The 26,570-nt window shown below is 41.9% G+C and overlaps 1 long non-coding RNA gene across 1 annotated transcript; it reads left to right on the top strand.

The window, feature by feature from the left end:
* Positions 1-48: 48 nt before the first annotated feature.
* Positions 49-14,095, top strand: LOC121437737. Its single transcript, XR_005973008.1, has 4 exons — positions 49-98; positions 1,667-1,753; positions 12,848-13,262; positions 14,083-14,095. It is a non-coding gene; the product is annotated as an uncharacterized LOC121437737 (long non-coding RNA).
* Positions 14,096-26,570: the final 12,475 nt, after the last annotated feature.

Here is a 26,570-nt window from a genome sequence, read left to right on the forward strand (position 1 = left end):
CAATCACCTCCAGGTCTTTGTCATTTAGTTTCTCTTCCCTCCTTCCTGTGGAACTAAGGAAGAGACGTGCCACTGGACTCGCGGGAATTCCTTTTTAGGTACCTTTTAATTGGCGACATTTAACACCTTCTGCTAATCTGTCTCTTCCTTTCTTTAACATTTCTTTGCACTGACGTCACAACCCTGTCCAAGGTGAGACTAGCAGAAAGGGAAAATCAATAGACAAAGGAATCCCTTACCCATGGTTCTGGTTGAAGCCTCTTACTAGCAGAGAAGAGTTTCATTACAATTAAAAACTGGTTTTGGCTTTTTCCTCTCCCTCCACCCCGCCCCCAGTTGAAAAACCTGCAAGTTTGTAGGACTCTACAAGAAACCCCTTGTGCAACCCTAGAGACTCCTGGTTTTATCAGATTTTAATTCCTCCCGAGGCACCTCTGGAGCCTCGTTATAATTTTACTTATCACGGGGGCAGGATGGAGTGAGGGATTTCTTTCTGTTTGTTTGGTTGTTTGGTTGGTTGGTTTTTCGAGACAAGGTTTCTCAGTGTAGCCCTGGCTGCCCCGGAACTTGCTCTGTAGACCGGGCTGACCTTGAACTCAGAGAGGTTCCCCGGCCTCAGCCTCCCAAGTGCTGGGATTAAAGGTTTATACCACCACCGTTGGGCATGAGTCGGGGATTTCTTTGCCTCTTAACTTGAGAGCCACCGAAATAGTACCTATGGCTAATACTAAGACACTAAATGAACCCGGGCGGCGGTAGCGCACTACTTTAATCCCAGCACTCGGGAGGCAGAGGCAGGCGGATCTCTGTGAGTTCGAGGCCAGCCTGGTCTACAAGAGCTAGTTCCAGGACAGGAACCAAAAGCTACAGAGAAACCCTGTCTCGAAAAATCAAAAAAAAAAAAAAAAAAAAAAAAGACACTAAATGAAAACTCGTCCTTGAGGAAGACGTACCCACACGTCTCATTTGTTTTCCTTTCTTTCTTCTAACCTTCACACCTAAAGTCTATATTTCCTAAAAAGCCCCAACTCTGCTTCATACTGGATAATCTTGAAATTCTTTTCTGCATTGAAGACACAAACCGGTTTGGGGGCATGCACATAGTGCAAAGACATACATGCAGGAAAAAAAAAAAACCAAAAACCCATATACATTTTTAAAAAATCTTAATCCTGGATTGGCCTAAATTATGACCCTGAAAGATTGGGGTACTCCTTGGGCTGCTGAGGATAGGGTGGAGCTGTGTCTCTGTCCCCAAACCACTGACAGGGACTTTAATGCTATAGTAGTGAACAAAAGAGATAGAATTCCAGTCTTCATGGAGTTTACATTCACATGGGGGAGATAAATGAGTAAATAAACACAAAATAGAAATCTATGCACACTAGAGAAATCATGGGGAAGGGGGAAGGTATGTAGCAGACACTTAGACACAGCTCTTGCTAAAAAGCATTGGCTCCTTACTCGGGCCCAAAGGTAATGAAAAGCAGAAAACCCTGACATCTTTGCCTTCATTTTGTAGCTGTCTCATTTACTCTGGGTTACCTGCTGACCTCTGCACTGAGGTATAATACTCGAGGAACATCTGTCTAAAAACTCATTTCCTTCAAATCAGAATGCCAAACACATAGGAGTAACTGAGACATTCTACTGTCACTTTTTACAGTGCCCTCTTCCAGAAGCCTTTCCCTCCAAGAGGCACCTAAGTAGAACCAGCACTGAGACAATGATCAATCAGACTGCATTTGACCAGGTCTGTTTCACTATTCCTATCTCTTTTGTTTGTTTGTTTTTGTTTTTCGAGACAGGGTTTCTGTGTGTAGCTTTGGAGCCTGCTCTGTAGACCAGGCTGGCCTCGAACTCACAGAGATCCACCTGCCTCTGCCTCCCAAGTGCTAGAATTAAAGGCGTGTGCCACCACTGCCCAGCAATTATTCCTACCTCTTGTCCCGAACCTTAATTCTTCCTCTAAAACTAAAGCTCTTGTAAATTCCCCCTAAACAGATTTGGAGTGACTAGACCCCTTATCGGTTCCTTTTCCAATGTGCATATCAATGAAATCTCTGCTTTTCAGCAGCTTCTGTCTTCATTGGCCATTTTGGAGCAGGTGATGGAGCTGGACTAGTGGAGCTGTAAAATCCAGCACTTTTGCCCTAAACTTTAGGTTACAGGTACAGGAGTGTAGTTGGATGGAATAATTTTGTGTGTGTTACTAGGAAGCGAAACTGAATCCAGAGCCACGTACATGCTTAGCAAGGGCTCTCTACCATCAAGCTGTATCTTCAGAGTGGACAGAGCAACTTCTAGCATTTTCTTTAACACAGTACACTAACTATGGTTGACAACATATTTCAAGTAACTTTATAGAAAAGGATTTTGAATGTTCTCAATGCCAAGAAATGATAAATATCTGAAATGATAGATAAGCAAAGTCATTTGATTTGATCATCACACAAGACATTATACATTAATTTAAAATGCATTTGTTATGTAAAATGTTGATACGTATTCAGAAGCATTAAAGAAAAGTCGGACTTTTAATGGTACTTGTTAAAGGTGGCAAGTCAGGCTTTATTCAGAAGGAGCCATGGCAACTGGGAGAGGAAGATTTTTTGGGGGGAGTGAGGGTATGAGAGAGACAGGACCTAACTTTTCTTCAGCAAGGTGGAGTAAGGGAGTATTAACAACAGTAGCAGGGTGGGGGCCGTGATGGAAACTTGCTAATCAGTGACACTGAAGATGAGGGTTTTCTGGCTAAACTGTTTAAAGGATTATTTCCAAAATATGCCAGGGCACCAAGAGCAAAGGGCCTAGAGTTTACAATGTAGTCAAAGTTGGTCTCATAGCAATCCTCCTGTCCCAGCTTCCCAAGTACTGGCATTGAAGATGTGAGCTATTATGTGTGGCTTTATCAGATTCAGTGAGGACAGAGAAAGAAAACTACATCTGAACCTGGTCAAGGAGGGAACTGAAGGGAGCCTTGCCAAAGGGAAGTCAAAGCTGAGGTTTTACCAGTTTCTGAAGGAAGAGGCAATCTTTAAACAATGTGTGCTGCTCCTTAAGGGCTTAGCCTAGTTGTTTGTTTGGTAAAAGTGAGTATTTTCTTGATTGTAGAAGCAGCCAGGCATTTGGTGAGGGGGAATTTCTATGAAAATAAAAAGAAGAAGGAAGACAGTTTGTCAAGATTTCTAGATTGAGCACTAAGCATCTCTCAACAGTGGGATGTGGATGGCCATTGCACCAGGACAATTTTCCTGGTTTGCTCTGTGAGTGTTTAGGGCAGTGGACTCTTGGGTGAGCTTTCTGAATAACCACACAACAGTGCTGTGAGGTGGCTCATGCCTGGCCTGGTATGTGAGGTTTTAAAAGATTGTATCTAGTCTTAGAGTTAGTTTCCAAGGCAGCAAGAAGATTTAGTTTCCAGTGATAGACAGTCAGGAGGGCAAGAGCCAAACCAGAAACATTAGTTTGAAGGTCTTTATAGCCAGATGTTGGAGGGAGCTGAAAGAATTCAGGTATCTACTACCTACCTATAGGTAGGTAACAAAAGCTTGGGATCGTGATCAGGGCTACAGGCTCATAATGATTATGTTCGAGTTTTCTACTAAAACACAAGCTTTCTCTCTCCCATTTCTGCAAAGATAATCAGAGTAAGACAGGTGTGGGCTGATTGTTTGCAGAAGTACAGCAAGAACAGCATCTCACACACGGGCTCATTTGAAGTATTCTTTGCTGGAACTCTTTATATGGAATGTGACTGGTGTGTGTGTGTGTGTGTGTGTGTGTGTGTGTCAATCTAAGGTCTCAGGCAAGACAAAGTGTGTTAACCGAGCAATCCCCCACATCACAGAAGGAACTTTTAAAACCCCTCAAGGATAGGAAGGCCAACCTTCATGTCAGACTTTGATTTGGTTAATTCTTCTGCTTTCAGGGATCTTCTAAATATTCGCATGTTTTTAGGAGTACCAGAAAGTGGTGTTCTTTATTTCCCTGTAAGGCTGGGAACATTTTTTTTTTTTTTAAACAAGCTATCAGGCCAGTTTTGCCAAGGACAGTATTATTCAGTCTTGGTTCCTTAATTCTCCAGAGAAACGTTGTCATCCTAACAGAGATGTGGCCAAAGTTTACTATCTGTATCAGTGTGTTTTATATTACAGCTTATTTTAAAACTTCTATAATAAAAGCATTTAAGCTTAGATAATTTGACCTTTTTTTTTTCTTGCTACAACTTCCTATGGCACTTCGGGGTTTTTTGGGTTTTTTTTTGTTGTTGTTGTTGTTGTTGTTTTAGTTTGTGTCCTTCTGCCTCCCTTTTCGTTATGAAACAGCCCATACATAGTGTGAACCACCACACCCAGCTTAGGATGTTATTTTTAAGTAGACATATAAAACATACTTGAAACAAAACAATCATAGTCAAATAATTTACTTATTTATGTACTTTTCTCTAATAATTGTTTGTAACAACTGTAATTGATTTACTAATAAAAATCTCCTGAGATAATAATCACCTAAATGTCACCTCATTCTGAACCTTGTGACAGAGATCACATGAACTTACTTAGGAAACCCACGTGGAATCCAAGGCATAAGTCTGGATTATATTTAATGCTGACAACTCTGAGAGGTCATCTTTTGTCTTTCTATTTTACTGTTTTTTTTTTTGTTGTTGTTGTTGGGTTGTTTTGGAGATAAAATCCTGATAGGTAGTTCAGGTGACTTGGAATTCACTATGTGCTCTAGGCTAACTTTGAATTTGTGATTCTTTGGTTTTAGCCTCCTGAGAGCTGGGATCAGGTATGCACTACCACACCCAACTGTAAAATCGCTCCACTAATCCAACAGTATTTTTATTTAATAAAGATTTTCTCAAAATCTTAAGTGTCTGGGTCAGTTCTTTTTTTAGAAATACTTAATTACGTAAGAACTTATTTGTTTTAAGCTGATTAAGTAGAGCTTTTACGAGTTATTTTTGGAGATGGGAGGATATCATTCATATGACACATATGGCTTATATAAACATAGTGACAGACACAAACAGAAGCCTCAAATCTTAAAAACTTCAGTCTGTAGGCAGGAGTAGTTATACCAGACTCACTACTGTGGAACAGTTAGACCAAAGCCGTGCTCCTGACAGGTGGGTTAAGTTTATCCATGAAGAAGAGAAAACTTTCTTACCAGGATCTGTGTTGCAAACTTTGAAGATTTAAAAATGCTTGCTCTGTTTCAGAAGGCCCTCTTTTTCACTGCCTCTATTCTTCTGAACTCTCAATTCTTGAGGATACCCCTCAAGTCCTAGGTGGTGAAGTAGAACATTTCTGTCTTAAAACACAGAAGTTTTTCTTCTGCTCTGTGTGTGTGTGTGTGTGTGTGTGCGCATGTGTGCGCACATGTGTCTGCGTGCATGTGTGTGTGCACCTGTGTGAATGTGTGTAGACGTGTGTGCATGAGTGCATGTGTGTGCGCGCGTGCGTGGGCGTGTATATGTGTGTGGTTTCGTTGGTTTTATGTTCCTTGTTGGTTTGTTTTGAAGTAATGAAGACTGAGCACAGGGCCTCATTTGTGCTCAGAAGCACTTAACAGCTGAGATACATTCTGAGACCCTCACTTGCTTTCTAAATTTGTGTTTTATTTTGTTCATTTGCTTTTTTATTCTTTTGGTTTGGGGGTTGGTTTATTATTAGGAGTTTAAGACACACTTGTCTTGTCGAGGTCAGTTTTATGGGGTCTTTGGACTTAGTTTAGGTGAGAGACTGGAGGGAGGCTTTGGCTGTCTGAATGTTTCCAAAGCGTCGCTGAACAGAGAAAAGATTTGTTCCATTTGTAATCAGTCTCCTGGGGATTCCTGCATCTTTTAAGAGCAGCGGGGACCTAAAGCTCAAGTGACTCGAGTTCTGGACTGGGAAAGGGAGAATTCTGGCAGTGCACAGAGGAGCTGAACAGAAGAAGGTCATCCAGCCAACCGAGGAGTTCCCGTAGGAGATGAAGGGTAATGGAGAGAACAGAAAGGCTCACAGAGATGCAGTAAGGACTTCAACCCAGGGAGGCGGGGAGTAATTCCCACTTAGGAAAGAGGCCCAGGAAGACCTCCCAGTCTGCAGGTGCCTCTCAAAAGAAGCTGGGCACACTCTGCCGCCGCTTCAAAAACTGTGCTCAGAATCTTAAGACTCATAATTGCTCCTTACCAGCTCCAACAATGCGCACAAGCTTCAAAGATGCGCACCAGCTCCAAAGATGCGCATCGGCTCCAAAGATGCGCACCAGCTCCACTCGTCATTAGATCCTTGATCGTCAGTCATTTTACCGCTATGACAATATACCTAATAATATCAGCGTAAGGAAGGGTGTGTTTTGATTCACAGTACCATGGTACAGTCTATGGCGGCAGAGATTTGGGGACGGGTGTGTCAGCTGGTCACATTGCAGCAGCAGTCTAGAAACAGAGACAAAGGACCAATGGTTACCTGGCTCTCTCTCACCCCCTCCCCGCAGTCTCCAGGATGGCACTGCTCAGGTTAAGGAAGATCTTCCCCTGTCAGCTAATCCTTTCTGGAAATGCCTTGACAGACATGCCCAGGGGGTCGCCTCCCAAGCAATTCTAAGTTCAGTCAGGTAAGTTAACCATTACATGAGTCAGTCCATCAGGAACAAGACGAAGGCTTCAGACTCTCACAGCTGGGGTCTTGGGATTGAATGAGAAATCAAATCTTGTCTGAGCCACACACAAAGTAATTGTTAAAAATTATCTCTGCCACTTGCTAAAAATGGTAAGCAACCGAGGGGGTGTAGGACCTGATCTAAATACATTGGGTACATGTATGAAATTACCAAAGAATTTCTTCGAAGAGGGCGAGCAGCGGTTGCAACTGTTACATCTACAACACAGCTTCTCCCACCTAAGAGCCAGGGATCACTATTACTACAGAAGAGGGGGCGAAGATTGTGTCTCCTAGAAATGTCAGCAGCTACACCTATGAAGTCTCTCTCACCAGCATGACTGCCTGAACAAGAATGACAGCTAACATGTCCTCCTCATGAAGCCTCAACAAAGAACTTCAGGCAACAAAGGGATGCTAAGAACAGGAGAAATAGTTTTCCCTAGGGAAGAACACACCAATTAGTTATTCAGTACCAAATGTTCGGCTTTGGAAGCATAAACATAAAAGCAGCATTATATGAACTGAGTATGTTGTAGTTATGTACTTAAGAATATATACATACATTTATATGTACATATGTAGCAACTAAAAAAAGCTATGAATTTGAAAGAGGGTTTCATGAGAAAATTATTTTTAAAATTAAAAAAAATGGCAAGAGATTTTATTCATGGCGATGCTATGGCTAGGAGTCACTGGGATTGTGTTTTGCAATGGAGAGAGAGGGGAGAGTGGACTTAAATCTGAGTCCAAAATAGAGAAGTGAGGATCTGTAATGAAGGCTCAGCACGGAAGTCAGTGGGAACGTCAAGGACATCTGGGGATCTGATTAATAAGATTATCCAGTGTGTGCAGTTTGTGACAGAAGCAGCCAGGGTGCTAATAGATTGAGGGCGACAAACATCCCTACAAACAGGTCACAGTCTGTCCTGATGAGCTCTTTGTCAACTTGACAAAATAATAGCAGGAGCTGTCTGACTGGGAAGATGGGTCTCAGCTGAGAAAATGCCTCCATTGGATTGGCTTGCAGGCAAGTCTATAAGGCATTTTCTTGATTGAGGATTGGTATGGGAGGAACCAGCCACTACTGGCAATGCTACCTTTGGGCAGCTGGTCCTGGGTGTGTAAGAAAGCAGGCTGAGCTAGACTCTGGGAGCAAGATAATAGCTGTGGTCCCTACTTCTGCTTCTGCCCAGCTTCCTTTGATGGTGGACTGTGATGTGGGCGTGTAAGCCAAATAAACCCTTCATCTTCAAGCTGCTTTTGTTCATGGTGTTTTTATCACAGCAATAGAAAGCGAACTAGGACACAGTCTAGATACTTCTCTTGATGGCCCATGGTCAGGATACGATGATGTCACCACAGGTGATATAGGTTCTTCCCTCCTGAGACCGCTGTGAATCACAGAGTTGTTTTTCATCTTTTCCCAAGATTACAGATTCAGAAAAGCAACTAAAACTTTCTGAATAAAGCATCCTTTTCTACAAATAAGTTCCTTTTTAAATAAAGCATCTGTTTGCTTGTTTGTTTTTGTTAGTTTGTTGTAGCCCAGCTAACCTCAAACTCACAGAAATCCTGCTTCAGTATCCCAACGCAGGGTTGGGGTCGGACTTTCATCAAACTTCATTTTTTCAGGTGCATAGAAACCAGGATTTTCTTAATGTTAAGGATTATTATTTTGACTCATGTTTTTGTTATAGTAATAACATATTCCCAATGCAACTTCTGAAAAAAATAAAATTTGATTTTTCTTTAGCTTTTTTCTAGACATGAAGCAGTAAACTTTATTAGCAGTATTGACTCAATTTTCAATCAGTAATAGTTATTTTAATTTAAAAATAAAAATAGTAGAATTTGTTTCCAACAATAGTACTTCAATTGTCTATAACTATAAAATATGTCATTACTGATAAATTAAAATGGATAGTCCCCAAGTATATGCCATTATTAGCAAAACAAATTGTTTCTGTGAGAACCAGAGGCACACTATATCTTCAATGGTGGGCTGAATTTCTCTCAATACTCTCTTTATCCACCCATAGCACTTTCTCGTGTAAGACACTTAGCAGTTATTTCTGCACTATGGTTATCCACATATACTGTTTTGGAGATCGGTTCTCATATGGTTCTGGTTGGCCTCTACGACAGCTGAGGTTATGCTTGAACTCCTGATCCCCCTGTGTGTGCCTTCAAATTACTAGGGTCACACGTCTAGGCCACAGTACCCAGCAAGGCTTTCCTTATTTTAGAATTCTATTATCAGCATCGTACACTGAAAGACTGCAATAAACCAAGTTTGTTGGCACTCGGGAGGTAGAAGCAGGAGGACCAAGAACTAAAGTTCACCCTCAGCTACTCGGCTTGGTGGCCACCCTGAGCCTTGAGCTACATGAAGTATACAAAAAAATAAAAACTAAAAATAAAAGAGAAAGAGTGTGAGGAGATGTCTCGGGCATGAAGGGCCTACTGTGCTAGCATGAGGGCCTGAACTTGAATCCTCAGCATCCACATCCAAAAAAGGAAAAGAAGGGGCTGGAGAGATGGCTCAGTGGTTAAGAGCACTGACTGTTCTTCCAGAGGACCAGGGTTCAATTCCCAGCACCCGTATGACGGTTCACAAGTGTCTGTAACTCAGTTTCAGGGGACCTGGCCCCCTCACACAGACATACATGCAGGCAAAACACCACTGTGAATAAAATTTAAGAAAGAAAGAAAGAAAGAAAGAAAGGAAGAAAGGAAGAAAAGGAAAAACCCAGAGATGCCAGTGTGAACCTGTAACCCAAGAACTGGGGCAAAGAGCAACAGATGGCTCTCCAAATCTCATCAGCCAGCGAGCCCAGCAGAGCTGATGAGCTTCACGTCAGGGAGGGAGACATTCTGTCTCAAAGACAAAAGTGGGTGGTGACAGAGGAAGACAGGACATTGATTTCTGGCCTCCACTTGCATGAGCAGCACATGTCATACATACTTGCACACACACATGCGCACACACACTAACACATACAACACATACAGACACATATAATAACAAAAGTGTCTATAGGAAATGATTAAACTCAAGTCCTTATCTATGTATCAAATAGCCCAACAATTTCCTGAAAGTCTCCCAGGCAAAGCCTTTCTGTCTGCATTATAGTTCTAAATGGAGTGTACAGGGACTTTGCTGTTCATCGTCTGAATCCTAGTGCACATCTGTCCTCTTGTCTTAAGGGTTCTACTGTATCGAAATGCTGCCTTTCCTAGCTCTATGCATACTGCATAAACATAAACATCTTCCTAGTGTCTGCGCTCTAAATATGACTGGTGATCTTAACTGCAGAGTCCTTGCTTTGTAACTGACAGAAAATTGTGGCTCTGTGACATAAACATGAATCCCGAAAAATACGAACAAAAACTAAAACATTTAACGGGCTACTCAGATTGGACTAAAGGAGAGAATGGAAGACAAGCAGAGGACCTGGAGAAGCCTGACTGTGTCCGCCATGGTTCTTTAAAGCGACAAACAGTTAGAAGGACTATATCTGTCCATGTATATTAAAAGGTGATCTATTAGAGTGACTTACAGGCTGTGGTTCAAGTAGACAACAATGGCTGATGGAAAGGCCAAGGCTCAGTCCATGAGGCTGTTTCAGCAGTCTCGGTCTGGAGCTGGAGTCCCGGGAAGTCCTAGAGAGCAGCCAGTCTCCAGTCTATGCTGGAATCCCAAATGAAAAGGTTCTAACACCAGCAAAGGACTGCCTCAGGAACAGGATAGCTGAATTTGCCATCAAGAGTGAGGGCTGGCAGGGGAAAAGCAGGTGTGAGCTGCCACCAGAAGGCCCAGATTTAGGATGGGTCTCCTCACCTCAAATGATCTAATCAAAAGCCAAAAGCCAAGCTTGGTGGCCCATACCTTCAATCCCAGCATTCAGGAGGTGAAGGCGGGAGATATCTGTGAGTTTGAGGGCAAGCTGGTCTATGTAGTAAGTTCCAGGACAGCTAAGACTGTGAAGAGAGATCCTGTTTAAAAACAAAACAAAAACAAGACTTATCAAGAAAAATCCCTCACAGACACACCCAGATGTAGTCAAGTTGACAACCGAGATTAGCAATCACACAGAACAAAATTTTGGCCCAAAGGGAAAGATTTTTTTTTTTCAAAAGAAATAAGAAGTATAAGGGATCAGGGTGCTGGAGAGATGGGTCAGCAGTTAAGAGCACTGGCTTCTCTTCCAGAGAGGTCCTGAGCTCAATTCCCAGCAACCACATGGCCGCTCACAACCATCTGTAATGAGATCTGGCGCCCTCTTCTGGCCTGCAGGCATACATGCAGGCAGACTACTGTACACATAATAAATAATTAAGTCTTTAAAAAAATGTAAGAGATCAGAAGACAGCAGTGTGTGTGGCTATGGTCTGGCAGGCTGTGCAGGGAAAGCAAGCCTGAGCATGAGAACTTGGAAGCGTTCTGAAAGATTATAGAGAGCTCAGCCAAGATCCAGGAAGGGAACGAGGCTAGAGGGGCCAGCTAAAGGCAGCAGCCCCAAGGCTATGGGGAGCTCAGAGAATACAGGGACTGTATCCTAAAGGACAGACCTCTTATTTTATCCTAAGTGTTAACTAAACAGATACCATGGTCTGGTGCTTACAACTCAACCTGACTGCTTTGGGAAGAAAGAATGAGAGGCCCTGCAAGAACAGGTGAGGGTAGGAGACTCTGTAGGTGGAGGGGATGGCGGCTCACACCAGCGTGGAATGTTGGCTTAGCATGGTAATTCTTCTGTCTTGTGTAGGCAACACTACGGCTAGCTTTAATTGTCAGCTTGACTTAATCTAGAATCGCCCTGGGAAGAGAGTCTCAGTGACGAGCTGTCTAGATCAAAATTGGCATGTGGGCAAGTCTGTGGGGGGTTGACCTGATTTAAGAAGAGGTGACACCCTTCCCTGGGTCTGAGTCATGAGCTGTCTAAGAGTTGAAAGGGAGTGGAGTAGCAGGCATGCATGCTTTCGATCTTTAACACACATGGAAGGCAGAAGAAAAAGAACAGGTCTAGACTTCTGTGTTGGATGTGTCCCACTGAGGTGGCTGCTACTGTCCCTTGTTGCTATGCAGTAAAACCCTCACAGGTATCTCCTCCTCCTTTGTCTCTCCAGTGCTCCATCTTCGCTGCTTCACGCCTCGGGCTGAAGTCTCTCTGACTTCCTGTGATGTAACTCTTGTGTGATTTCCTGTGGGTCTCACCCACGAGGTGCTTATAAAGTCTGTGCTGTAAATTAATGAATGCATCCCGAGCTGCCATTTGTTACTTCCTCCTTCCTGCTGTCGGCTGCTTTATCTGGGCCCCTTCACACCCAGTAATATATCTCTAAGTCCACATTTTACCCTTCCTGGGTTAGGCCAAGGCCAAACAGGTGGGCTAAACTAAGGGGTTTGAAGAATGTGTCAGTATCTAGAGGCTTCCCTCTCTCTCTCTCTCTCTCTCTCTCTCTCTCTCTCTCTCTCTCTCTCACACACACACACACACACACACACACACACAAAGCAGCAAATCATACAGGATCCCACACACATCATTTTAGGGACCATAACTTGGTCAGGTTCTAAGACTGAGCATTCTTTATTAATGGGGAGAAACATCTTAAACCTTGAAACACACGTGACTATTTCAGTAAACAGTCAGGATAGCAGATTCTGAATCTACTATGCTATACTACTATCATATACTAGATTTGGGCTCAATAACTCACTTCCTAGTAATATTATGGATCTCAAGGAAACAGCAGAGATTTTCATAAAGATGAAATTGTTCCAGGCAGGGTATTCTTGGTGGTATAAAGTAAGGACATATATAATTTGAGAAATAGGAAGAAAGTCGCAAGCGGAGCATACGCAAGCTAGAATATGCAGAAGCTCTAGCATTTGTATGAAATATTAATATGAATGCTTATTTGCTTTAAATATTCTTATTCTATAGGCTGACCCAGAACTCAATATGTAAGCCAGACTGTCCTTGAACTTGTGGTAATCCTCCTGTCTCAGCCCCCCAAGTGCTGGGACTGGAGGTAGGTACCACCACACTCAACTCTAGGGTGATGATTTAGTAATATGTTTTTGTTTGTCTGTTTTTGCCATTGGCTATCCGTTGAGAAAGAACAATGAGACAAAATCAAGTATTTTCTTTATAACTTAGTTAGTGGTATTTCTTTTTTAGCATCGAAAACAGGCTAATACAAACTGGTGAAGACTTCCAGACATGAAGGCGTTACAGTGCAGCTGCAGACACAGCTCATGCCACCACTTTGTAAGGAAACCCCAGGAAGCTACAACCAAGAGGAGAAAGGACACTGCAGAAGTGTCTTCAAGTATTGCCCTTTTTGCTTGTATGAAAAACGAGGACCATCACACCTACCCTCAGAAGCTATGGATCAAAGCAGACAGATCTTTGAAATTATTCTGAAAATTGTTCTTAAATGGGAGTGATTATTGTTATGAAGAAGGGATGCCTAAGGCAAGAAGCTTTCCCGCCACCACAAGGAATCCTGGTTTGAGTCTGGAGGAGGCAAAAGTTCATAGTGGAACTTCACAGCATGGCAGAAGCTGCCCAAATCTGATGGTTGTCCCACAAGGTATGTAGGACACCAGCTGGGGTTATAAATGTATGGGGTGTCATCAGGTGCTGGACAACGTGGGTGTCAGGTGCTGGGCAAGGTGCTTTGGAGCCACTGCTGCCTAAGTACATGCCAGAAGGTAGAGTAAACTTGTTTCTGGCAATTTCCACCCTGTGTCCTGGCTAAGATGTTCCTGCTCACTGAAATACACAATACAAGCCATGAGCCATGGAGCATCTGTGGATCTGGTCCTGTACTCCCATGGTGGTAGACGCAATTGTTTCCATTAGTAACCATGAGAAGAATGAAAGAGTAACAATATTTTAATGAGATAAATGTGCTATGTAGCTCAGGGATGGCCTTGAACTTCTGACCTCCCTGCCTCTACTTACAAGTGATGGGCTTACAGGCATGCACCACTATGCCTGTTTTTATGCAGTCCAGTGCTTTTTGCATGCTTAAGTAAGCACTCCACCAACTCAACTTCTTCCCTAACCTGGGTCAGATTGAGTCATAGTCTTCCAGCTTTTTTTAAGCACTGTGAAGTAGTCAAAAGAACCCACGTACACATCCGATGGCTGACTTGGTCTCTCAGATGTCATGGATATTTCAAACGTGGCTGCTTACTGAGTTCTGTCTCCCATCCTAAACCTGCTATAATGGTTTGAATAGGTATGGCATGCCCATAGACTCGTGTGTGTGAATGCTTGGTCCATAGGGAGTGGCGCTATTAGGTGTGGTCTTGTTGGAGGAAGTGTGTCACTGTGGGGGTGGGCTTTGAGGTCTCATATGCTCAATCTATGCCCAGTGTGGGACAGTTTCCTTCTGTTGCCTGCAGATCAAGATGTAGAACTCTCAGCTTCTTTTCCATCACCACGTCTGCCTGCATGCTGCCATGATTCTCTCCGTGATTATAATGGACTGAACCTCTGAACTGTAAGCCAGTCCCAATTAAATGTTTTTTTATAAGAATTTCTGCAGTTATGGTATCTCTTCACAGCAATAGAAATCCTAACTTAGACACTACTCTTCCTTATTTCAACAAATAATGTTGCCAAATACCTATTTTTCTTAAGCCTAAACTTAGCTGCATCTTTAACTTCTCTGTTCTTCACCCTTTATATCTAATCTTCCCATTACTCTTTTTTTTAATATTATCAAGTTAAAATTTATTTTTTGCTTCAGAGCCCATCAAAACAGTGAAAAGACATTAAGAATAGAAGAAAATATTTGCAAAATTGTGTCTAAAATATAGCACTAATATTAATATCTTAGAGTTCAATAATAAAAAGATAAATCAATAAAAATTGTAAAGTCTGAGGATAGTTTACACATAAGAAAGATAAATAAATAGGGAATAAGAACATAAAAAATTCTTAATATCCTAGACTTTGCAAAAAGGTTATTAATAACTTAACTACAAAGATATTTTCAACAAATATTTTGTTCTTTTTGAAATGGCTGTTTTTCGATGCTGTTTTGGTCCTTCCCATTACTCTTGCACTGAATTCAGATGACCTGTGGGCCATCCAGGGCTCTGCTTGCAACTCTCAGCTCATCCCTCACTTTGCTCCTTGAGAATGGCTCCATGGCCATCTTCCCCAGGTCATGCTTACTGCATTGCAATACTGTGTTTTAGGGGACGGCTGTTCAGGGAGGGTTGGTTTGCCGTTTCTCTAGATATTAACAATAACAATGGCAAATATTGATGTAGGCTGTTGGTGTGGCAGGCTCACCATCAAGGGCCTAAACTAGCTCAGTCCTCACACAGCGCGATGAGCTGGGCACTGGCATAGCTCCCTTCGCAGACAGAAGAAACCAAGACATGAAGTATTTGTTCACTGTCACACCGCTGTCTTGGTGTAACCACAGACTTTCCAGGGAGCAGGGTCGTGGGCAGACGTCTGTGTTTACCAGGTGTGTTGGGATACCCTGGTAATGCCTAGGGAGGTGAAAAAGATACAGTGGCGGAGGGAAGATGTGTCAAACCATGACACTGCTGAGAAGCTAAGTGGGGACTCTCTATACTCCTGCATGGACTTGTCCTTGGTAGCAGTTTTTGGAGGAGGGGCCAGGAAGCTCCTTTTCTAGAGCCAATAGCTGGAGAAAGACTGCAAGACATTCAGGGCAGCAGGAGAGCAACAGCAGTGCTATGTGGCCACCGTGCAGCATACCCCGTGGAACACATTAGCCTCTGGGGTCAGTGAGAAGTCAGTAACCCTAACTTTAAAACAGAAACATTATCTCATAGCTTCTATTAGTCAAGAATCTGGGGGTGTCTTGTTTGGATCCCTCTAACTCAACCCTGTTGATGAAAAACATGCTGACCATTGTTAGAGTGTTTCAACCATAAGGACGACATTAAGGAGAGTTGCAACAGGTGACAATGGCTGTGTACTTCCAGAGAGAGTGCTGGCTCAGTTCTGAATCCAGTACCAATGCAAAACACAGCTACCACCCCCAAATAAGAAGCAGTTTATTCTCAGCCAAATATGAGTTCCCACTGTTTGGGAACTCAGATTCAAGTTGCCTTGAAAAGCATACTCCATGGTGAAAGTGGTTTCATGAATTTTTTAATTGGGGGGGGTATGTGCATGTGATGCAGACTGCTGAGCTCAGAAGAGGGTGTTGGGTCCCCTAGAGCTGGAGATGCAGGCAGCTTGAGCAGTCTGACATAGGTGCTGGGAGTCAAACTCAGGTCATCTCCAAGAGCAGCATCCCGTCTTAGTTTCTCTGGCTCTGGCTACAGAAACTTTTAATAGTCACAGAACAAAATGAAGGCATAATTTAAATGTATGTGTATGCATACACAGATCATCTTAAAGTCCGACTCTGCATCTAAGAGAAACCTCATAGTAAGAAAGTCGTAAATTAAGGAATTTACTAAATATATTAGTAGAGTCAGTAGGCAAGTGAGTTAAAGAAAACGAGGAGATCCCTGCTATAAGTCTCAGACGCTACCTGACGATGTTCATAGCTTTTGGGTTAGTGTAAGTCTGTGATCTCTTAAGGTAGTGTATGTTACAGGTTTCCCCTGAGAGATTCCTGTAAGCAGATTTTTCTGTCCCACTGGCCAGCTTCCAAATAATCACACAGACATTTCTTATTAATTATGAAAACTTGGTCAATAACTTAGTCTTGTTCCTAACAAGCTCTTAGAACTTAAATTGACTTTTTTTTTTTTTTTTGATCTCATTTTACCATGTGGCTTTTACCTCTATCTCATTTTCTGTGTCTGGCTTGTCCTGTATCCGTCTGGTTTCTCCACCCTTCTTCCCAGCATTTTTTTCTGCCCCCCAAATCCTGTCTAACTATTGGCCGTTCAGCTTTTTATTAAACCAGTCAGAGTGACATATCTTCACACCGTGTAAAGGAATATTCATGGAGAGTTGATTAAGGGTTAAAGGAGCTAAAGATAGTCCAAGACAAATCGGCTCAGGACCTGTAACATCTTAACCACCTAGAACAAAGCTGTAATCCTTCAATCGGCCTTTAGGATATGTAACATAGTTTTGGCTTGGGGGAAGGACTGGGGGCAGGGCTTAGTCAGTTCCTGGTGTTGCACCTCAATTTATGTCTGCAGAAGCCCGTTGGTTTTTTTTCACACCCTACAGAGCTCAGCAGGCCCCTTCCTAGGCTATGATGAAAATCAGGTAGAGTAGACAAGAAGTCAGTCTTTAGGAAAAGGAAATAGTTGTTAAAGCCTTTAAGGAAGAAGCTGCTAAATTGCTTCAACACCATCAGTCACCACGATCTGGGTATCACTTTTTTTTCCTGTCCTTTGTGTCTGGCATAACATGTACATGGATATATGATAGGAGCTATTATACGTAAAGTTAAGATCATCAAGAATGGTCTATGTCCGAAGGCAGTAAAGGTAGCAGATGAAGGAAGCAGGCATCCCTAACCAACCAAAAAGCCTAGTATGTCATGCAGAGGGCTTCCAGAGCCTACGCAGCCTGATGGTAGGGTGTATAGCATCTAGAATTTGAGTTCACAAAATCCCACCTACATATTAGAGTTTGTGTGATTGATAGATAAGGTTAGGACCCATGCAGTGGGGCTGGTAGCCACATTTACAATGCAGAAGGTAATCAGGATAAGGTATGCTGTGACAGGAAATACAGGCAGCTCCAACACACCGACCACTAGGAATTTGTTGTATCTTAACATTTCCCATATCAGTAACAGCATAGTAACACAGCTGATTGATTAGATCCAATTAATAATAAACCCCTTCTGTTGTTTTTACTTTTTGTAGGGGCGTTTATTACTTTGGCTGTAGGAGTTTACATCTAAAATAGAGACACGTTAGGAGGCTGAAGAGATGGCTCAGTGGTTAAGACCAATTGATGCTCTTCCAGAGGACCCGGGTTCCATTCCCAGCACGCACATGGTGAGCGGCTCACAACAGACTGTGACTCCAGTTCCAAGGTATTCAACAGCCTGTGGCCTTCAAGGGCACTGCAGGCTCACGGCGCACATATGTCCACACAGGCAAACATCTATACACATAAAATAAATAAATCTTTTACAAGGAAGATCTAAATGTGAAAGTACTTAAGAAATAAGCTATAAAAGAGAGACTTGTTGGGGACTTTTGAATTAGGTTCACGTCATTGCTAAGGCACTTGAAGATGTGCTAGCTTTTCTCAAGACCACCTGGATGTGTCCTTAGAAGAGGTCAGCACAAGTTAGAAGTGAGATATACAAATACTGAAGCTTTAGATCACAAAGACTGTAAGTGCCCAATAGGGTCCTTTCTAGCCTGGCTGACTGGAGTCTTGGATGTGGTGTCTTATTAAGTTGACAGCATTGTCTGGCTCTCGTTCTCGTTCCTTTAGGTGGTCACCTCCTGGGAGTAATCACTGTGGAAAGACTCTGTAGCCAATTTTGAATTGTAGCTATTATTTTAAAGATTATTTATTTATAAATCTTATGTGTATGAATGCATATACATATATCTGCATATACACCTCCATGTCAGAAGAGGGTATTGGATCCCATTATAGATGGTTATGAACCACCATGTAGTTGCTGGGAATTGAATTCAGGACCTCTGGAAAAGCAGCCAGTGCTCTTAATCACTGAGTCATCTCTTCAGCCTGTAGCTATTATTTTAAAAATCTCTTAAAATAGTGTGCAATGTTTCTCTTTGGGCAATGGTTCAGTCCTTTGTCCCATTGTCCTTTCTGTTTCCTTGATAAACACGATTTCCAAGAGCAACTTCAGGGAGAAAAGGGTTTATTTCATCTTACTCTTCCAGTTACAAGCAGGGATGTTGGGAAGACAACACCAAGGCAGAAACCAGAGAGGAATGCTACTGACTGGCTGGCTCTCTGATTCCTGATCTACTTGTTTTCTTATATTTTCAGAACTACTTGCCTGGGGATGGTAGCACCCACAGTGGGCTGGACCCTCCTACAGCCATTAGTAGTCAAGACAGTGTCCCATAGACCCGTCCACAGGAATTTCGATCCACGCAGTTCTTAAACCGAGGTTCCCTCTCCCAGGTGCCTCTAGTTCATGTCAAGCTGACAATAAAACTAACCGGTACACCCATTAGTTGTTCTACAGGGAGATAATTGATGTTTTCCAAAACAAGTGAATATTAGATTTAGAATTAATGGAAATGCTTTGGCTAAGGAAGATGAGAGCTTAAATTAATTTTAGCAACTGATTTTTTTTAATGCTGCTATATATTTATTTAGCTGTCAGTCCAGAGAACTGAAGATCGCTGTAGACATAGAGACAGTATTGCATAACAGCCCAAATTTTACAAAAAATTTAAACATTTGCCCGGTAAAATGAGTTCCATACTTATGTAATTTATCAGAAATGCCCCAAGTAGAAATAATTATTTCTAAAGAACATGTTTTTCATACTTCTCAGGCAGTAGCCTTTTGACAAGGGAAGATTTCAACCCAATGAGAACACACACACACAAACTGATATCCTCACACCAGAGGAATTGTAGACAAAGTTTCTGTCCTGTTCAGTTCCGCAGCTCTTCAGTCCCAAAGAAACACACAGAGACTTTTATTAATTATAAACTGTTCGGCCCATTCGCTCAGGTTTATTATTAACTAGCTCTTACAACTTGAATTAACCCTTTACTTTTGTCTGTGTTTTGCTATGTGGCTTGCTGTATTTTCCCACTGCAGCATTTTCATCTTACTTCCTCTGTGTCTGATTTGTGACTGTGTCTCTGCCTTTCCTTTTCCCGGAATTCTTCTAGTCTGGTTATCCTGCCCATACATCCTGCTTGGCTATTGGGCAATAAGCATTTTATTAAAACCATATGAGTGACAAATCTTTAAAAGTGTGCAAAAGCAATATCTTACAGCAAGGAATCTGGATTAAAATCTAATTGCTAGGTTTTAAATGGCCCATTCAATAAAGAGATAAAACAAAATCTCTGCTCTTTGTCTAAGCTTCTGTAAACATAAAGACTTACTGCTTTAAGTAGAAAATTAGGGCTTAGCTTTACATCAGTGTTTAATTTTGACCTTAGGATTTTTTTAAAAACAGGAAATGCTAGTTTTAAAAATATTTAAAAATCTTTTGTTGATGAGTCTATGTAAGAGTATGAGTGTACAGAGACCACAAGACAGAGCTGCATCCCCCAAGTTGTGTGTCACTCAGCACCTGTGCTGGAAATCGAACTTGGGTCCTCTGGAAGAGCAAGAAACACTCTTAACCACTGAGTCATTTTTCCAGTCACGGTAATTTTAGTAACCTTGAATTATAATCAAGTCAATAATTTACAAATTATCTTAAGTTTTATCTTTCACAAACTTTCTTATGACACATGATAAACTTTTAGTTTTGTCTGAATCTATTTTTTCTTTTTCTTATCAACTTCTATTTTTTCTTATCATCAACTTTTAATGAACTAATTTGTTTGATTTGTTTTGTGTTCTGTCTTCATTTCTTTATCTGATGCTATGATAAAATGCCTTGGCAAAAGTCACCTAAGGAACCAGGGGCTTATTCTGGGTCATAGTTCAAGGCACAGCCCACCACAGTGAGAATCATAGTCACAATCAGAACGGAGAGGGGGAAAGTATGCTGTGCCTTGGCCCCGCTCCTCCCCTGGGATCAGCCAGGATCCCAGCCAGGCAGTGGTGACACCTACAGTTGGCAGCTCTTCCCATCTTAATTACTGTCATCAGGATATTTCTCCCTGCTGGGCAGTGGTCGCGCACGCCTTTAATCCCAGCACTCGGGAGGCAGAGGCAGGAGGATCTCTGTGAGTTTGAAGCCAGCCTGGTCTACAGAGCAAGTTCCAGGACAGGCTCCAAAGCTACAGAAAAACAAAACAAAACAAACAAGCAAACAAACACAAAGATATTTCTCCTCAAGTATGTTTCAAGTTGTTCTAGAATCTACCAAGTTGACAATTCATATAAAACATCACAAGTCCTATGAATTAGAAGACATTTGGACTGAATTTACATGATTGCTTACATATGAGCCATTTTTTAATTGAACCTTTTTCAGGGGAAGACTTTTATTATATAAGCCTGCTACACAAAATGTATCTAAAACTTGGCATGCAGAAACATTCCTGCTGATGGACCAAGATAATATAACCCAAATGCATAAATAGTATCAGGATCACCTTTCCCTCCAGGCCTAATCCTATGAAAGTTTTTAATTAAAATTTTACATTATGTGTATATGGATGTTGTACTGGCTAGTTTTATGTCAACTTGACATGAACTGGAGTCATCAGAGAGGAGGGAGTCTTGACTGAGAAAAATGACTCCATAAGATCTGGCCATAGGCAAACCTGTAGGGCATTTTCTTAATTAGTGATTGATGGAAAAGGGCACAGCCCATTGTGGGTGTTGCCAGTTTGTCGTTGGTCCTGGGTCTATAAGAAAGGCTGAGCAAACCATGGGGAGCGCGCGGTCACATAATGCTCTTTTAGACATCCTGAAGCTGCTTAGATTGTGCCACCTTGACTGAGTGATGGTTCTCAACCCTCACGATGCTGCAACCCTTTAATACAGTTCATGTTGTGGTGACCCCCGACCATAAAATTATTTTTATTACTACTTCATAACTGTCATTTTGCTACTGTTACGAGTCGTAGTGTACATATCTGTGCTTTCCGATGGTCTTAGTGACCCCTGTGACAGGGTTGTTTGACCCCCAGGTGGAGAACCACTACTTCAGTGACTTGTGCCCCTTCAGAGTTAAAGGTTGTAGAAGGGCAGCATCTGACATTCAGAACTTCTGCCTGCTGAAGTTAAGGCGGCTTCCCCTTGTCTGCTTTGAGAGTAGACATTTCTGCTTGTCTAATTGAGGATAGCCAGAAGCCCCACAGGTGGTTTTCAAGTTGGGATGAACTAAAAACTTGGCAGAATTATTATTTTAACACAGAAATGCTGATTGGAAGGCACACGGTATGGTTAGATTTTTTTTTTTTTTGTCAGTTTAACAGGAGCTAGACATCTGGGAAGAGGGAGTCTTAATTGAGAAAATGCTTCCATCAGATTAGCCGGTGTGCAAGTCTGTGAAGTTTAATGACTGATGTAGGAGAGCCCAGCCCAATGTGGGTGGTCCTGGCCTGGAGAAAATAGGCTGAGGAAGCCATGAAGAACAAACCAGTATGCAGCAATCCTCCAAGGCCTCAGCTTCAGTTCCTGCCCTGACTTCCTTCAGTGATAGACTGTGATCAGGGTATGTAAGATACATAAACTCTTTCCTGCCAAGTTGTTTTTGGTCATTGTGGTTATTATGACAGTAGAAAGCAAGCTAGGACCCAAGGTTAAAAATATAGGGATCAAATACTAGAGGTAAAAGAATGGCTTTCATAATAATAGAATTCCTTTGGCAATTACTCACTGATGGTCGGAGGATGAAAAAGTAGTATCCAGGGGAAAGGCATGGTCAGAAACAGTTACCGTTTTGTTGAAAGTGAATGTTCTGCCACTTGGTTCCAGCTGACACAAAGTCTACCCTAATCCTTACCCTGGAACTGGGCAAGAAACATGCCCAGTTTCCATTAGTGTTTTGAGAGAGCATACTCCTTTTTGGGTATTGTGTCCTTAGTCTGGTGAATCACCTGTTACTTGACTTTCTGTGATGGTTTCAAAAAACTTTGAAAAAATTTCATGTTGAGTGTGGCACAGCATGCTTATGGAGGTCAGCTGGCCACGTAGGCGAGTTGGTTCTCTCCTCCTATCACATAGGTTCCAAGGACAGAAGTCAGGTCATCGGCGGTGGCCAGTGTCTTTACTTGCAGCCATGTAAAGGAAGCAGCACAGAGCCGGAGAGGCTGTGCTTTCTTTTTATTTCCCCCAGAAAATTGATTGTAACAGCGAATTAAATTCCATCCATGAGTACTTGATAACATGGCTTGGGGATCTCCTGGGCTCATTCTCATGGCATGAGTTCCTTCACACAGGGGGCCTCTGATAAAACTGATGTCACAATATTAGTAAGCCAGACCACAGATTTGGATTAGAAATGAAAGAAGAATCTGTCTGGAGACATTTTATGTATGAAGGGATTCCAAGGAAAGAGCCAGATTCCCCAGATGTGTCTGTCGGTGAAAAACACCAGCGACTGGCCAGACTTTGGCTCCTAAGGCTTAAGTGACTCATTATTTACTTTTCTCTCCATTCTGTGACAGAATACCAGACAGAAGCAGCGTTAAGGGAGGAAGGACTGATTTTCATCCATGGCTTCAGAACACGAGTGCCTGCCATCTTAGCAGATATGAACCAGAGACAGGCTTGCCCCCAGTGACCATTGATAACAGCTAGAGCTCATGCCCCCAAAAGATTTCACAACCTCCTAACAGTGCCACCAGATGGAGACCGAATGTTCAGACACATAATCCTGTGGGGACAAACCCACTATAACAGGTGAGGGGGATTTGAGTGTTACTATTCCATTATTCGTGTGTTGGGAGGATGTATTTCCATTATTTGTGTGTTAGGAGGATTTATTACTATTCCATTATCCGTGTGTCAGGAGGATGTGAGCATTGCTATTCCATTATCTGTGTGTCAGGAGGATCTATTACTATGCCATTATTCGTGTGTTAGGAGGATGTATTTCCATTATTCGTGTGCTAGGATTTATTACTATGCCATTATTCGTGTGTTAGGAGGATGTATTTCCATTATTCGTGTTAGGAGGATGTGAGCATTGCCATTCCAGTATCCGTGTGTCAGGAGGATTTATTACTATGCCATTATTCGTGTGTCAGGAGGATGTATTTCCATTATTTGTGTGTTAGAAGGATGTGGGTATTGCTATTCCATTATCCGTGTGTCAGGAGGATGTGGGTATTGCTATTCCATTATCCGTGTGTCAGGAGGATGTGGGTATTGCTATTCCATTATCCGTGTGTCAGGAGGATGTATTTCCATTATTCATGTGTTAGAAGGATGTGAGTATTGCTATTCCATTATCCGTGTGTTAGGAGGATGTATTTCCATTGTTCGTGTGTTAGGAGGATATGAGTATTACTATTCCGTTATTTGTGTGTTAGGGAGAATTGGGATAACATGATCTGGAAAGACATTATTAACAATGAAGGTGTTCACGGTGAAGGGGGCTAGCATGACCTGCAACAGCAAAGCTGTCAAAGCCCTCTGGCAACACACAGAAACTTGCAGGTAAAAACTATTAACAGGCAAACTTCCAGGAGGGGCTCCCAGGCACATGCCTTTCATTGTATTACTTATCTGATAATTGGCTTCACTAGGGTAGCAGGTCCAGTCAGAGTAGTCTGCCACCTTTGTTTCCTGTGAGCCCTTAAGAGATTCACACTAGTGGGAGCAAAGGGGCTTAGGACAGGCTTCCGCTCCTTCAGATCTGGGGAGGTAGAAAGATAGGACTCAAGAGCGGCTAAGATTTTCATAAACAACTGTAAAGCAGCTCACAAGAACTAAATTTTAAGAAATTAGGAGCTCTTCATATCCTGAGAAGGCATGTGAGCAGTTCTCCTCAGGATTGAGTTCTCTGAAATAAACAAACCAGGATGTTTTTATGTCTATGATTAGCATTTAAAAATAATTTATTTTTATGTGTATTGGTGTTTTGCCTGTATGTATGTCTGTGTGAGGGTGCCGTATCCCCTGGAACTGGACTTAAAGACAGTTGTGAGCTGCCCTGTGAGTGCTGGGAATTGAACCCAAAGTGGAAGGCTGCTACAAAAACATGCCACAGTCCACTGGCTTTCAGTTTGGGAAATCCCTTGCCTCTTAGCGACACAAGATGAATGATGTTTTAAATTGGGGAGGTTCAGGAGATAGGTTTTAGTTAGGACTTGTTACTATTTTTGCATTTTCTTTGATGAAAGAGTATCTATCTAGATCTCTAAAAAATCTAATACTATAAGTTTGACTATTATATGATTTTTAATTTGTATTTTTAAACATTACATTCTTAAACGAGTTGCATAATCATAACACCTTAAACAAGAGTAGAAATATATAGTATAGCAAATTTGACCTTAAATTTGTATTAATAAACCAAAATTCATGCCAATGTATTCTGAGACTAACAGTTTTTTTTTTGATTACAGACTTAATAATCTACCTTTCTAAAAATCATTTCTATATCATATCCCCTTTTTTCTTTAGAAAGAGATTGCCTATGAACATTAACCATTTATAACCAATCCTCTTTAAATGAAAACAAACACTTATAAACAATATTTTGGGAATTTGGATATAGTTTTCTATACTACTTTTTGTTGATTGGGGATGCTAGAATCTTATGGGGATCCTGAGAAAATTTAGCATTGCGGTTGAGAAAATTTAGCATTGCGGTTAAGTCTTGGCTGTAGTAGTCTGTGATGCTGCATAATCTCAACAGCCTTGACGCTGTTTGGGATGTTAGATCACCTGGGTCATCACTTCCATGGATACCTCAGAGGGTCTTGCTCAACCAAACCATTATAGGAGGAATCCACAGCTTCTCATCTTCTGTGGAAACAGAAGCAGAAGCTCTTTTCAAAGCAACATACTTAGACCCAAATTTTGAAGTCAAGATACCTTTATGTTGGTTTAGCTTAACAGCCCTCACAATCAAAAGTCTCTCTGTAGTTAGCTCATTAAGAGTCAAAAAATCCAAAGAAAACACAATAGTATACATAATCCAGACTGTATATTTTCTCATTTTTATGTGGCTTATTATAACTTTATTATTTATTTGGTTTTGTTTTTTTTCGAGACAGGGTTTCTCTATAGCTTTGGAGCCTGTCCTGGAACTAGCTCTTGTAGACCAGGCTGGTCTCGAACTCACAGAGATCTGCCTGCCTCTGCCTCCTGAGTGCTGGGATTAAAGGTGTGAGCCACTATCGCCCGGCTTATTTATTTGAACCTGTTTATTATTTTTAGTTTTTAATTTATGACTCTATCCTTTTCTTCCCAAGCCTATGTATATTTATCAAATACATTGTGACCCATTTAGAGGGTGTTTTGTCTGAAATCTGTCTTTATTGTGTATCTGTAATCATTTTTTGACCAGGAGAGTTTTAAAAAATGCTAAGCGGGCATGGTTAGGACCAAAGCCAAGGCTTTGGCTGTTGGCTTCGCCTGTCTGACTTTTTAACATGGTAGAGGTATGTTCACTGCTAGCTCTGGGAGCCATGCTTACTGACCCAACTCTGGGGACGCAGCAGGTCTATACCGCCATCAAGCAGCTTATAACATGCTGCCCACAAACCCTACTTAAGTGCTCTGTAGCAGGATCTCTCAAAAAAAAAAAAAGCATGAAACAGGAGGCCATATCTTAAAGGAGCTGTACATCTGCTTGCCACAAGCAAACAGAGCCTATCTGAAAAAATATGGCTACCAAAAAGCCATTTCTGACCTTGTGTGTCTAGAATCCTTTTTTAAAAAAGCTTTCTCAGGCTTTCTGTGGATGTACAATGCCCTACGTTGGGCACCATTTTTTCTCCTGCCCACCAGTTCCCGAATAACTATTCTAAGCCTTAATATTAATTACAAACTGTTTGGCCTATTATCTCAGGCTTATTTATTAACTAGCCTTTACATAATCTTAAATTAACCCATTTCTATTAATCCATGTATTGCCACGTGGCCATGGCGTTACCTAACACCTTGCTTCTCTGGCATCCGACTCTGCCTTCTTTCTTCCTGTATTCAGTTTGGCTTGCCAGCCTCACTATATTTTTCCCTGCGATAGGCCAAAGCAGCTTATTAACCAATAGTAATGAAACATATTAACAGCATACAGAGGGCTGTCCCACATCAGCTATCCAGTGCCTATAATGTCTTTGCATTTGGATAAACGATGTGATTAGTTTTGCCACTGGCCCCAGGATGAACTATA

The sequence above is a fragment of the Microtus oregoni genome, unplaced genomic scaffold (genome assembly GCF_018167655.1).
Source record: "Microtus oregoni isolate MIOR12 unplaced genomic scaffold, Mior012 000054F_ref0000373, whole genome shotgun sequence".
Classification (NCBI taxonomy): Eukaryota; Metazoa; Chordata; class Mammalia; order Rodentia; family Cricetidae; genus Microtus; species Microtus oregoni.